The sequence below is a fragment of the Mus musculus genome, chromosome 8, assembly GCF_000001635.26.
Source record: "Mus musculus strain C57BL/6J chromosome 8, GRCm38.p6 C57BL/6J".
NCBI classification, from domain to species: domain Eukaryota; kingdom Metazoa; phylum Chordata; class Mammalia; order Rodentia; family Muridae; genus Mus; species Mus musculus.
The window spans coordinates 37,346,745-37,358,688 of NC_000074.6; positions in this window are offsets into that span (position 1 = coordinate 37,346,745).

An 11,944-nucleotide genomic window follows, 5' to 3' on the forward strand; every position below is an offset into this window, starting at 1 on the left:
ACAAGCTAACATAAAGATGAAAGAAGGATATGTGTCAGATTCCTTAAGACTCTGAAGCCAATGTAAATGAGGACAGAATGTACAGACTCCCAAGTGCTGAAATGAAAGAAAAAGTAAACATTTAAAAGGGGAATGGTAGATACACTGAAGGCCTACAAAACAAAAACACAAACACCCCCTCCCCATGCCCCAGAACACAAAACAAAACAAAACAAACCAAAACAATCCCAAGAACCAACAACAAAAATCCCAAACCAAACCAAACCAGTGCGAAGCTGTGTACCAAATTAGTAGCAATTATCATTAACAACTCATGTGAATAAGACAGCTGTGCACTGGGCTAGTCTTGAGAGAGTTTATGATTTCTGTCTATTAACTTTTCAGCTGAAATGGTTTACCTCAGTTTTATAAATCATAAGTATTTAGCACCATTTACTTAGTTACACAACAATTACTCATAAAATTAATTGGCATTCAGGATGCATTTTCAAGTAATTCATCTTTGGCATAGTATGACAGAGTAGAGTTAATTAGCGGTAATTAAAACCATTTTGTTTACCTTCGGTGCTATGTTTATGTTTCCAAGTTAGGGCTGAACTGTCAACACATCAAGCGCAAGTACTCCGGTCCCACTACAAACTGACGGAAAATCTGTGCGGTACTTTGCATGTGGGCAGACTTGAGCATGTGGATAAGCATGAGTATTTTGATGTAAATGTGTTATTAAAGAACTAAGTGTGGGAGATACCTTGAGAGCTAACCTGTTGGATTATTCCAACTACCCACCTTGTCTAGGCAGTGGGAAAACCATTGATGGTAGACTTGGCTGTGCCTGCATGGGCCAACTGTGCTTCTCAGTATGGAGAAAACAGAACTGCAAATGAAGTTCCTAATGAAGGGTAGAAAAAGATATCTTTCCATTACCCATCGAAGTGTTCAAGACTGAGACTGCTAAAGCAAAGGATAAGGTAACATAAGAAAAGCCCTTGGTCTTGCGAAGATCATATGCCCCAATAAAGAGGAATGCCAGGTCCAGGAAGTGGGAGTGGGTGGGTTGGGATACAGGGTCGGGAGAGGTTATAGCGGGCTTTGGGGATAGCAATTGAAATGTAAATGAAGAAAATATCTAATAAAAAGAAAAGAAAAGCATGTACTTGTACTTGATGTGACTTTATATGCCATGACAACGTTTAGAAATAAAGACAAAGAAACAGGGTAAAATATTTCTATGGTCAGTTATGTGGTCTAACTGGAGGATAAAATAATTTGACCCAATGGGAATAAGATAAGGTGGGGGGGGGGTTGATTAGCTTCTCTTTTCCTGTTCTTCTGATTCCTTTCCTTGGCTCTATCACTCCCTGATGTAGGGAGAGCAGTCTCCTGTGGGGAAGGTCAGGGAAGGCTGTGGTTGGTTAACCTCAGGCTTGACAATGGAGATGTGAAAGTGTTCTCCCTTGATTCTTCAGTTTTGTTTTTCAATTTCCTAAACCTCTCCCTTCTCCTTACTCCCTTAAGTATTAGAAAGTAATGTATTTAGGGTGGCATTTTGAGACCTATCACCATAAAAGTTCTAAATTAAGAGAATGTAGAAAGAGAGAGAGGGTTGTTACTGAATTTGACTCAAACTATAATGTGTTATGTATTCTGGACCGTTAGCCCAGAAAAGAAAAACTCACAAAAAAATCCCACCCTGTTAACAGAGGCAAAGAGGCACAACACTTTATGTAGACATTTTGCAAGAGGATTTGTGAGCAGTAGTTCAGATCTGTCATATGAGCGAGGTTGGGTGACTCAGTGGGGTAATGCTATAGTGTCTAGTCACAACAGATCATACAGTTATAGAAGAGCCAAGCAGTCTAGCTTGGTGAACTGTTGAGGTTGTTGGGGCTGCTTAAGGGAGTGTGGGTAAAGGTTCCAGGAGCAGGAATGACCCCAAAACAACCAAATCTCACTCAGTTGGTGATTACACAGTAAGACTGTGCCGCTATATCACTTCACACACTTGGCAGGCAACACAGCTGCTCACAGAGACAGAAGCAATTGCTTTTGTTTTAGAACTATGGGGAATGGTCTGGTGGTGAACTTCCCAAACCCTGAAAGTTTCATTTGCTTCCAGAGTCTTGAAAGTCTCTCTCATGTCCATTGTCTCTGGAGCTTCTCTCTTCCCTAACTCAGAGGAAAAAAATAATTACTTAACACACACACATTCATTTTAAATTAATCTACTATTATCATGAGATGGTCAACTGACTTTATTCAGAGAAAATGCCAAGTTTTCATATATATGTGTGCTAGATGATTTTAGAGCCTGGGGCAAAATTGCTAGAGTGCAGAACCTGGAGGAACAGGTGATATGGCTTTTATGGTGATGGAGAGTTTCAGACTTCATCACAGAGGAAGCATCCTCCTGTGTTATCAAGGTGACAGAGACCCATTTGGCTGTTAAACTAATCTACAGTTTTGGAAGAGACAGAATTTACTTATTTTCAATTGTCTAAATTAAATGCTTTAAGAACTAAGAAGAAAGCAAAATCATTTCCGTGTTTTACACAGAAAGAACTAAGCCTCTTAGTTTTAATTTGCATTTATGCAAATTATGGTACAATTAAGCGTATACAGTGGATGGATTACAGCAGAATAAAGATATGAATTTACATATATTTTCTCAATGTTCCTTTTTGTTTAGACTATTTCATAAGCTTAAACTCAGCCAATATAAACTTATATAAGTAAAGAAATAAAGAAGTTTGAGCAGCAGGCTTCAGCTAATTTGTTTTGTTTTTCCTTAGGAATTCAAGAGTTAGATCCAACTCATTTCCATGTTTGGACTAAAAATATGAAATGAGTTGGACCTAACTCTTGAATGCATAAGACACAGACTCATCTCTGAAGAAGTTTCATACCAAAGCATATTGGTAGAACCTGTCTATGGACAACTCTACCTTCCCCAGTGCCTCTCTGCATACTATGAGAAGCTCTTATATTTAATTATTTCAGCAAAATGGCAGTAAATATAAGCTATAATCAAATAGACACATTACCTTCCATGGAAAATGTACTTCTTATCCCCTGGCTCTGGGCAGCAACATCTTATGTCCTCTCACACAGTGAGTGTCCATTCCTGGATTCACGAAGCAAAAAAGATGGAGACTGTCCTTCATGTTTCATCTTTCTGAAATGAACCACACCTTGAGTCATTTAAAGTCACTGCTGAAAGTGCACACTGGAAAGAAGTTATAATCCATTAAAACACAGATAGTGAAGACTCATTTGCTTTCCATCAAATGAATTCCTTATTGGATTCTTCATACATGGCAATCTTTGTTAGGCAATTAACTCAGGATACCAAAGACTAACACTTATAAAGGATACAATAGTGAGGGCCTACACTGAGAACACTTTTTGGTATAGTGTAAATGTGAATAGGGTGCCCAAAACTGATATTGAAAAGTAATTCCCACCATGATGATGTCAAAGATAGAACCTTTAAGTCTGGTTGGTTTGGGGGACTAATGCAATTATCCTAGGCATGTGGTAATGACAAATTATGGTGAGATTTACCTTATTTTAGGTTCAAGTTTTTCCTTTGCACATTCTCTTTTTTTGTGTGCAAGATGCCATCCTAGTATTACAGAAGTAATGTCCTCACTAGATGTAGTTCACTGACTTCAGACTTGTGAGGTTCCAAAATAAGAAGGCAAATAAACTTGTTTTACCGATCATTTAGCTCATCTGTTAATAAAACAAGTGTGCTCAGACACACTTGTTTTACATTCACAAACTTACAAATTGGGTTGGTTAGAAGACAAATATGTGAAGGGTTTCTCTGGAGGGAATCAGGTTGGCAGAGAATATTCTGCTTAGTCATTTCAAGTAATTTATTCAAGACATCTGTGCTGTCTTACTGATATGACTGAGGTAGCCATGTGCTTCTGTGGCTGCGAAAGTCAGTGGTGGCTTGACATTCACGTACTGACAAAAGTTGTAGTATCAGAGAACTCTCTGAAAGGGCACCCACAATGGAAGGAGTTAGTACTGCAAAGAAGACAATGGAAAAATTCTAGCCTGGAACTTACTTGACGGAGTGTGGGATAACTCCCTAAAGTGAGGTAGGAGAAAGGATGGAAAGGGAGGTATGCTGATTGTTTTTTGCCAACTTAACACAATTGCAGTCATATCTGGGCTAAAGGCACCTGACTTGAGACAATACACCCATAAGACTGACCTGTAAGCAAATCAGTAGGGTATTTTCTTAATTAGTGGTTGATTAGTGAGTGGGAGGGTACAGTCTATTGTAGATGGTGCCACAACTGGGCAGATGATCCTGAGGTGTATAAGAAAGCAGGCTGAGCAGGCCGTGAAAGCAAGGCAGTCAGCAATGTTCCTCCATGGCCTCTGCATCAGGTCCTGCCTTGAATTTCTCTCCTAGAAATCCCTGTGATGGCATGGGACCTGAGAATTGTAAGGTACAATAAATCCTTTCTTCCTCAAGTTGCCTTTAGTCTTGTGTTTTATCACAGCAAATGAAAACCAACTGAGACAGGAGGAAAAGATGGAGCAAAGAACTCATCTGGCCTTTTCTTCCACAGTGGTAATATCTAGGGCTCCACTTTCTTCTTCATTGAGCCATTCAGAGATGGGAGGAAGGCCTCGAAACATCAAGAAACTATATTAGCTTGAGAATTTTTTTTTCCAGATGGATTTTTTTTTGGGGGGGAGGGTGGAGGGGCTGAGATATTACATGAATCCAAATCTGGTATGTCTGTCTAGTGAAAAATTTAGAATGAATAAATCTCTTCCCCATCCACTGGCTCACCTCTTCTGAGCCCTGCAAGAATCAGAGAGTTATGGCAGACGTGCTTTGTAGGAAAAGAGGCTGAAGCATGAAATGAAATGAAATGAAATGAGTCCCTTTGCTCCTCTGGTTGTAACCTATATCTTAAAGCTGCTTTGCCTCGAGCAGCTCAGGTAAATATCAGTGTGAATTTGTAAACAGCCAAACTTTGTTCCTTAAACCCTTATCTGTAGGTTTATAGCTCAGCAAGAATTTTGAAAGTCAAGTTTTATTTTTAACCAAGAACATGTGAATGATGATCAAGGTTTCCCCTATGTACTGACCTAGATTTTTGCTGTCTTCAGTGTGTGCATAGACTGGGAAGGGCTGTGAATCTTTATGTCTTCTGCACCATAGCAAGCTAGATTATGGGTGATTCCTTTAGGGCCCCAGGGACAACTTTTCCACTCCTTTTTATTGCAAGACAACTCAGAATGACCTCCAGGGGATGATGCACTGGGGACTCTCACCTTTTAGTTTCTTTTCTGTCCTCTGGTTATGTTTGTCCTCCGGCTGTTGCAAAGATGACATAGCTGCAAAGCAGTGTGACATGGATTATGAAGGACATTCGTCTATTTTCTTTATTCTACTTTTTTTAATGAAAATAGATTTTTTGATACAATGTATTCTGACTATGATTCCCCCTCCCCCAACACTTATCAGATCCTTCCCCCCCTCTCCTCGCTTCCCATCTGAATTCCTGGCCCTGTCTCTCCCTCCTTTTTCTTGTTAGAAAACAAACAAACAAACAAACAGGCATCTAAAGAGTAGTAAAAAATAAAATAAAAAAGATAAAACAAAACAAAACTGGACTATAACCAACCAAACAAATAGAAATATAACAATAAATCCCATAAGAACAAACAGAAGCTTTAGAATATTCTCAAAGAACTTAAAAGACCAAAAAAAAGCCAAAACAAAACAAACAAACAAACAAACAAAGCCCTGATATAGTGATGCAGCCATTATGAAACAAAGAATGTCCGGAGGTACCATAGTATCATTCTCTCAGTTCATTTTCTGTTGTCCACCCACTGCTGGGCACAAGGCCTGCTCTCAAGTGTGATTTGTGTATCCAGTGAGTCTCTGCTGGAGGAAATTAATTTTTCATTTGTGAGCAGTTATCCATTAGAGATAGTTTCCAGGTTAGGGATGCAGGCTTGTTTCCACTTCCCTTCTCAGTTCTGAGACTCAATCTGGCCCAGACATATGCAGGCTCTATGAGTGATGGCACAGGCCCTGTAGGTTCTCACAGGCCTCAATCCTGCAGTATTTAGAAGGGCTTTTTTCCTAGATGTCCATCCCTCCATCCCCTCTCGCTCTTACAATCCTTTCCCCTTCCCTTCCTCATGGCTCCCAAATCTTGATAGAGGCATCCTATTTAACAACTAGTGTTCCAAGGTATCTCAATCTATAAGTGATGTCTGACTGCACGAAGGAGCTTCTTTGATGGTGGCTGGGAACGGTACTAATTTTGGAGTATAGGAGATTGTCCTTAAGAGTCATTTAACAGCTATGTTCCGTTAGCAGACCAATAGTGTTTGATATTCTCCTAGATGTCTCACAGATCTGGTCTAACATTCTTGGTCATGGAAGCAGTGTAGGGGATGGGTTTGATCATATGGAATGAGGCCTAAATCCTCTTAGATATTGGTTGTGGATGTTGGTGTTATCTTTGATAAGCAGGCAACAATCTGTATGACCCCAGGAGTTAGGAACAGATTAAGAGGCCATGGAGAAAGGAGTAGATCCCCATAAGCTTCAGGCCACTGTTTCCCATCTTGCAAGCAGGCCTTCATTGTAGATGGAAGCGTTTGTAGCTGTGCTGGTGTTTACCTTCCTCCTTTGGTAGTATGTGGTCTTTCTTTTAGACTCATAAACACTACTCTATAGGGGTGAAGGTTCTAAGTAGGCACTTCTCTGAGTTCAGTGTGGTGTGCCAGTGTCTTCAGCAATAGGGACTTAACTGCCAGTTTGTAGAGAGTGTAATCTGACTTGTTTGGGGATTACAATGGGACACCCAGCTTCTTGTTTTGTTTTGTTTTTTGTTTTTTTGTTGTTTTTTTGTTGTTTTTTTGTTTGTTTTTCTTTGTACTGTCATTTTGCTTTGACACCAAATTTTATTAAACTCAAAAGGCTTTTGTTAATCTAACTCAACTTTGATTGACTTTGTTAAGTTTCAGTTTTCAGTGGGTGGGTTTTCTGTCTTTTAAAAACAAACAAACAAACAAAAATAATTTTCCTCTTTCGTATTGAGAAGACTAAGGAAAAATCATCAGAGAAAATAGTAGTAAAGCTGACAAGACTCTGACACTAAGTTGTTTGTGCTTCTGTGCTTCTCTTACACAAGCTGATAGGCAGGCAAATCATTGAAATTCTTTCCTGATTGCCAGATGCTATTAGGTGCCTTTGACCCACCTGGGGACTGTAAGTGCACTGGATCCCCACACTGCTCATAGATCTGTAGAAGCCATTTTAGAGAAAGTCACAATTGAAATCAGCAGCGTTTCAAAGCAAAACGTGGCTCCTTTGTTACCCTGACCATGTCTCCTTGAGGCTCTGGCTTGAGGATAGTACCTGAGGGTATGTCTGACTGTTCATGCTGCACTCACCTCTAGAGACTTAAAGAGAGGAGAATTAGCCCTGTAGTAAATATAATCAGATTGACTACACAACACTCCAGGCTGTTGTCTTACCTTTGCGATTTTAGATTCCTATTCTTTTATCTTGCAAGTGAAAATTTTTTGTGACTTTCTTCCATGATATAAATGAGACCTAGAAAGTCAAATCCTGGAATTCTGGACTACTACTTCCTTATGAGTTTCTGCTTTTGAAATCCTTCTGATTTTTCCCCGTGACCGTTGATTTACTTTTTCGTATTGTAGCACAATGATTCCGAGTTCCATACATAACCACACTCTATTGTAACTTACATGAGTCATTCTTCCTAGGAATGTGTGTGTGTGTGTGTGTGTGTGTGTGTGTGTGTGTGTGTTAGAAAGTGTAATTAAGAGCTGGAGAGATGGCTCAGTCAGTACACTACTTTCTGTGCAACTACGAGGAGTGCAAAAAATGCAAATTTAGAATTCAGCCTCAGCTTAGGCAATAATACCTGCTGAAGACCCCTCACACATGCCTACAGGACCAGATGGGGACTTTGTCAGTGTGTCTCTATATCACAGACTTCCTGGTGTTGATCAGTTAACATCAAAGGAGGTGTTGATCACATGACCTTCCCCCCAGCCTCTTACCTTGTCTGGGAATCAAAGTTCTTCCTGAAGATTTGAAATGGGAACCTTCTCTATCCCCAGCAACTCTATACAAAAGAATTAAATCCCCCTTCTGCCACATTAGATTTTATCCCTTTTTTCCTCCTAGGAACCCCCAAGACTGTGCATCTCCAGTGTTGAGCATGGACTCTCACCCCCTCCCCTGGAACACCTATCAGGTTGCTGATTCTCTTTTATTGGTCTCTCTATTGTAAAATTATTGATCTCAGCATCACTCTTGAACTCCCTCACCATCTCTATCCTAGCAAGGACCTAGATTTGATCCCTGGTATGCACAGACAGCCTGGTCTCCAGTCGAGCTGAGGTCTTGAACCCTGGGGGACCCAGTGGGTTGTAATTTCCACCTACATGGGATGGAAGGCATTCGATCATGTCTCCTGGACCCCTGGCTCCTGTTGAAGTTACCACCCACCACAGCCTCCACAAGAGAGGCATGTGGCTAGCAGTCACATAGACAAAGTCCCAAGCTTCTGGCCTTCTGGCTAGACTTCTCCTCACAGTTACCTAGCAACAGCAAGATAGCTCAGCACACTATAAGAGGGACTGTTTGGCCCCTCCTCGATCTCTAAGCTTTTACCTCTCTCTCCAAGCCTTCACCTTTCTTACTCTCTAGCTCTCTCTTTTCTCTCTTTCCCTTCCCCTCCTTCTCTCTATGTGGCCATGGCCAGTCTCTCTCTCTTTCTATCTTCTCTCTTTCCCCCTGCCTTTCTACAATAAAGCCCTAAAACCATAGACTGTCTCTGTTCATCAAGGCCTGCAGTGCTTGAACGATGGGATAGGCTTTCTCTTAACAAGTCATGTCTAACCTCCCGCCAGGAGGCCTTCCTATGCTGCAGCCACTGACCAGACTAAGGACTCTTGCCTGTGTAGGAACCACCCAGTGCCCCTTCTCCCCCTAACCTCTCTTCCTTTCCCCTCTGGGGCAGAGTGTCACCCCAGGGCCCCTCCTCCCCTGTATCCAGCATGGGATGCCAGAGGCTGAGAACCTAATACCTGGGGCTGCCCCTTGTCCACCACCCATTGTGTGGGTCAGTGGTTTAACACAGCCAGATGCCCACCTGGGGCTACATGGAAAGTGTCCAGCAGTCCTCCCACATCTGCCCACCCAGAGCACCAGAACTCTGGCGGGAGGAGGCCAGCCTGGTCTACAAAGTGAGTTCCAGGACAGCCAGGGATACACAGAGAAACCCTGCCTCGGAACCACCCCCCTCCCCCCCCCCCCCAAAAAAAAAGAGACTGGTGAGGCCCAGAGCTGAGGAAGAAGCAAAAGAAGAAAAATTCCCATTGCTTGCTCTCCACCTTGCATAGTAAGGTCAGTAAGCTTCATGTTCCGCGAGTGATATTGTATCCAAAAGTAAACAAAGAACAAACAAAATAAGTGAAATATGGTGGAGAAGGAAAGGAAGATGTCGGTTATTAATCTCTAGTCTCCACATGACCTCACAACCATGCCCGGGAACATGCACAAGTACTGATACATACACAATAAAGACCTGTTATGAATGTATATACAATGAGAAACTTTGTTGAGTGAGTATTTTCACAATGTTTTTCATAAAAGGAGAGTTCTCACACCATATGACCCCAGCTAATGAATTGAAAATTGTTATCATCATTCAGATATATTCAATAAAAATAAAAGTTGCATTTTGATTACAAAAGTGCTATTTTTTCACCTCAGTTATAAAAATTCTGAGAAAAACACATTAAAGGGAGCAAAGTTTCTTATGTCTCATGGTTTCTGAAGTTTAAGGATGGGGTCCATCGTCTCTTACTTTTTTAGTTTGCTTGCTTATTTCTTGTTATCGTTTTCTGTTTTGGGGAGTAAAATGCAGCCCAGGCTGGCCTGGGACCATGCAGTGGAAGCTGCCTTGAGTTGTTGGTCTTTCTTCCAAGTTTGGATTTCCAGAAATATAAGAATGTATTGATACACTTAGGCTATACTTTTCAGGCCAGTGGCAAGAGAACCATCAGGGTAGAAAATTATGGTATAAGAAACCTCTAAAAGGGAATGAAGAGGAAGAAGAAGAGAAGGGGAGGGGCAGGCAAGATACCATTTCCTGGTAGCCAGTTTTGTATGCTCTTGTAAGCAGATTAACCTGGAATGAGTTTAGCATCCTAGTCTCATGATCCAAGATTTACAAGGAGGAAGCTTTTAAAGGTCACTTCACTTCTTAACCACAACTCTGGAAAATCACAGAACACATATAGTTTCAACCAGCAATTCTCAAGAAGGCAACATAACATAGTACAATCTAGGGTTTCTCCAGCTATAACATAGAATCATTTATATAGCGCATCCTCTTTTCTCCAAGGGGAGGAGCAGACCTCAGGGACACGGAGAGTGAATGATTGCTGCTTGTCCCAGAAACTCATTTTTCTCCCTAGTCTCCTTCACACTTTTTTTTAAAGGGGGTAAACTGAAAGTATTCCAATATTAAGATAGAATAAAATCATTCAACCAAGTGGCCTGGAATCACATTTGAGCAACGTCTTTGGCCTGTAGTTGAAACCCAGCCTGTTTTCCTGCTACCCATCACAAGGACATTTCTGCGACTATAAGGGCAAGGGATTTTTTTTTCTCACCAGCAAAAATTCAATTAACTCCCCAGGGACAGCAGGTGGATGTCCTGTAATCCAATTCTGTTCTGACATTATTTTCTGGAGATAGTGGCAGATCCTGCAGGTTAACGGCTCAGTTTTAAAACTGTTCCTCCTTTGAGACAATGGTAGTGTGAGGCACCAGGTTAGTTAGCCATGCATCTGATCAGCCAGCTATAAATTAATGTGTCTGTAAAACCCTCATAAGGTTCAACTAATTCTTGTGACGTACATAATTCATGGAAACACTATGACTTCCTGGCTTATTATTTGGTAAGTGATAAAGAATTTAGAAGAAGAAATGTACAGGGTTATATATAGGAGAAGGAAAGTGTGGAAGATTTTGTAATTTCTCTGGGTATATCCCTCCCAGGAAACCCCAGAGGTTTCTCCATCTAGAATATTACCAGTTTTGTCCTTTGGAGATTTTCTGGAAGCTTCATTGATACTCAATAATTGATTAAGTCACTGGCATTGAAGATCAACCTTTGATGCCCTCCTTCTTCTCCCAAGATATTCAGAGGTTCGGTCCAAAGTTTCAGCTCTATAATTCTTTATGTGTCTTTTGTGGGATCACTTCCCATGCTAAAGCAACTTAGAGGGGACCCATTCTTACCACAAAATAGGGGTTCATCACATTAGCAATTCTAAGTTTTAGGAGTTGCATGAGAGGAGTGGGGACTAATATTGGATATTTGTTTCATAGTAATACAGCTGCTAACAAACAATAAAACAATTATGAGAAACCCAAACAATTTTTAAAAGTTGAATTTAATTCCACTAGTGAAGCCCATAGGGAGACACACAGTCACAGCCCCCCACAACACACACAGCCATACACATGTACAAACCCGTGCAATCTTTTCCATAATATTAATCAAAATCTTTTTTATGAAATAAACATGAAGTATTTTTTGCAAGGAATTAGCTCATCATTTTGTTTACTTTTCTGTCATCTAAACAAAGATTTTCTTCCCCCACTCCAGAGATCAATGGTTTCCTGCCCTCATCAACAATCAAAAGTCCCTGACGTCCAGCGTGGTGGATATGCTCTGATGTTCAGAAGCTTTTTCATAATAGGTTTGATGTGAGTTTAAATGTTATCGTAGGATTTCTCAGGCTCTCCCCTTCCTGCCTAATTCTTCCAGTCATAGAGACATTAGTGCTGTCTTTTAAGATACACTGTGTTCCCATAGGACCGCTCCTTACACGGTGAGAA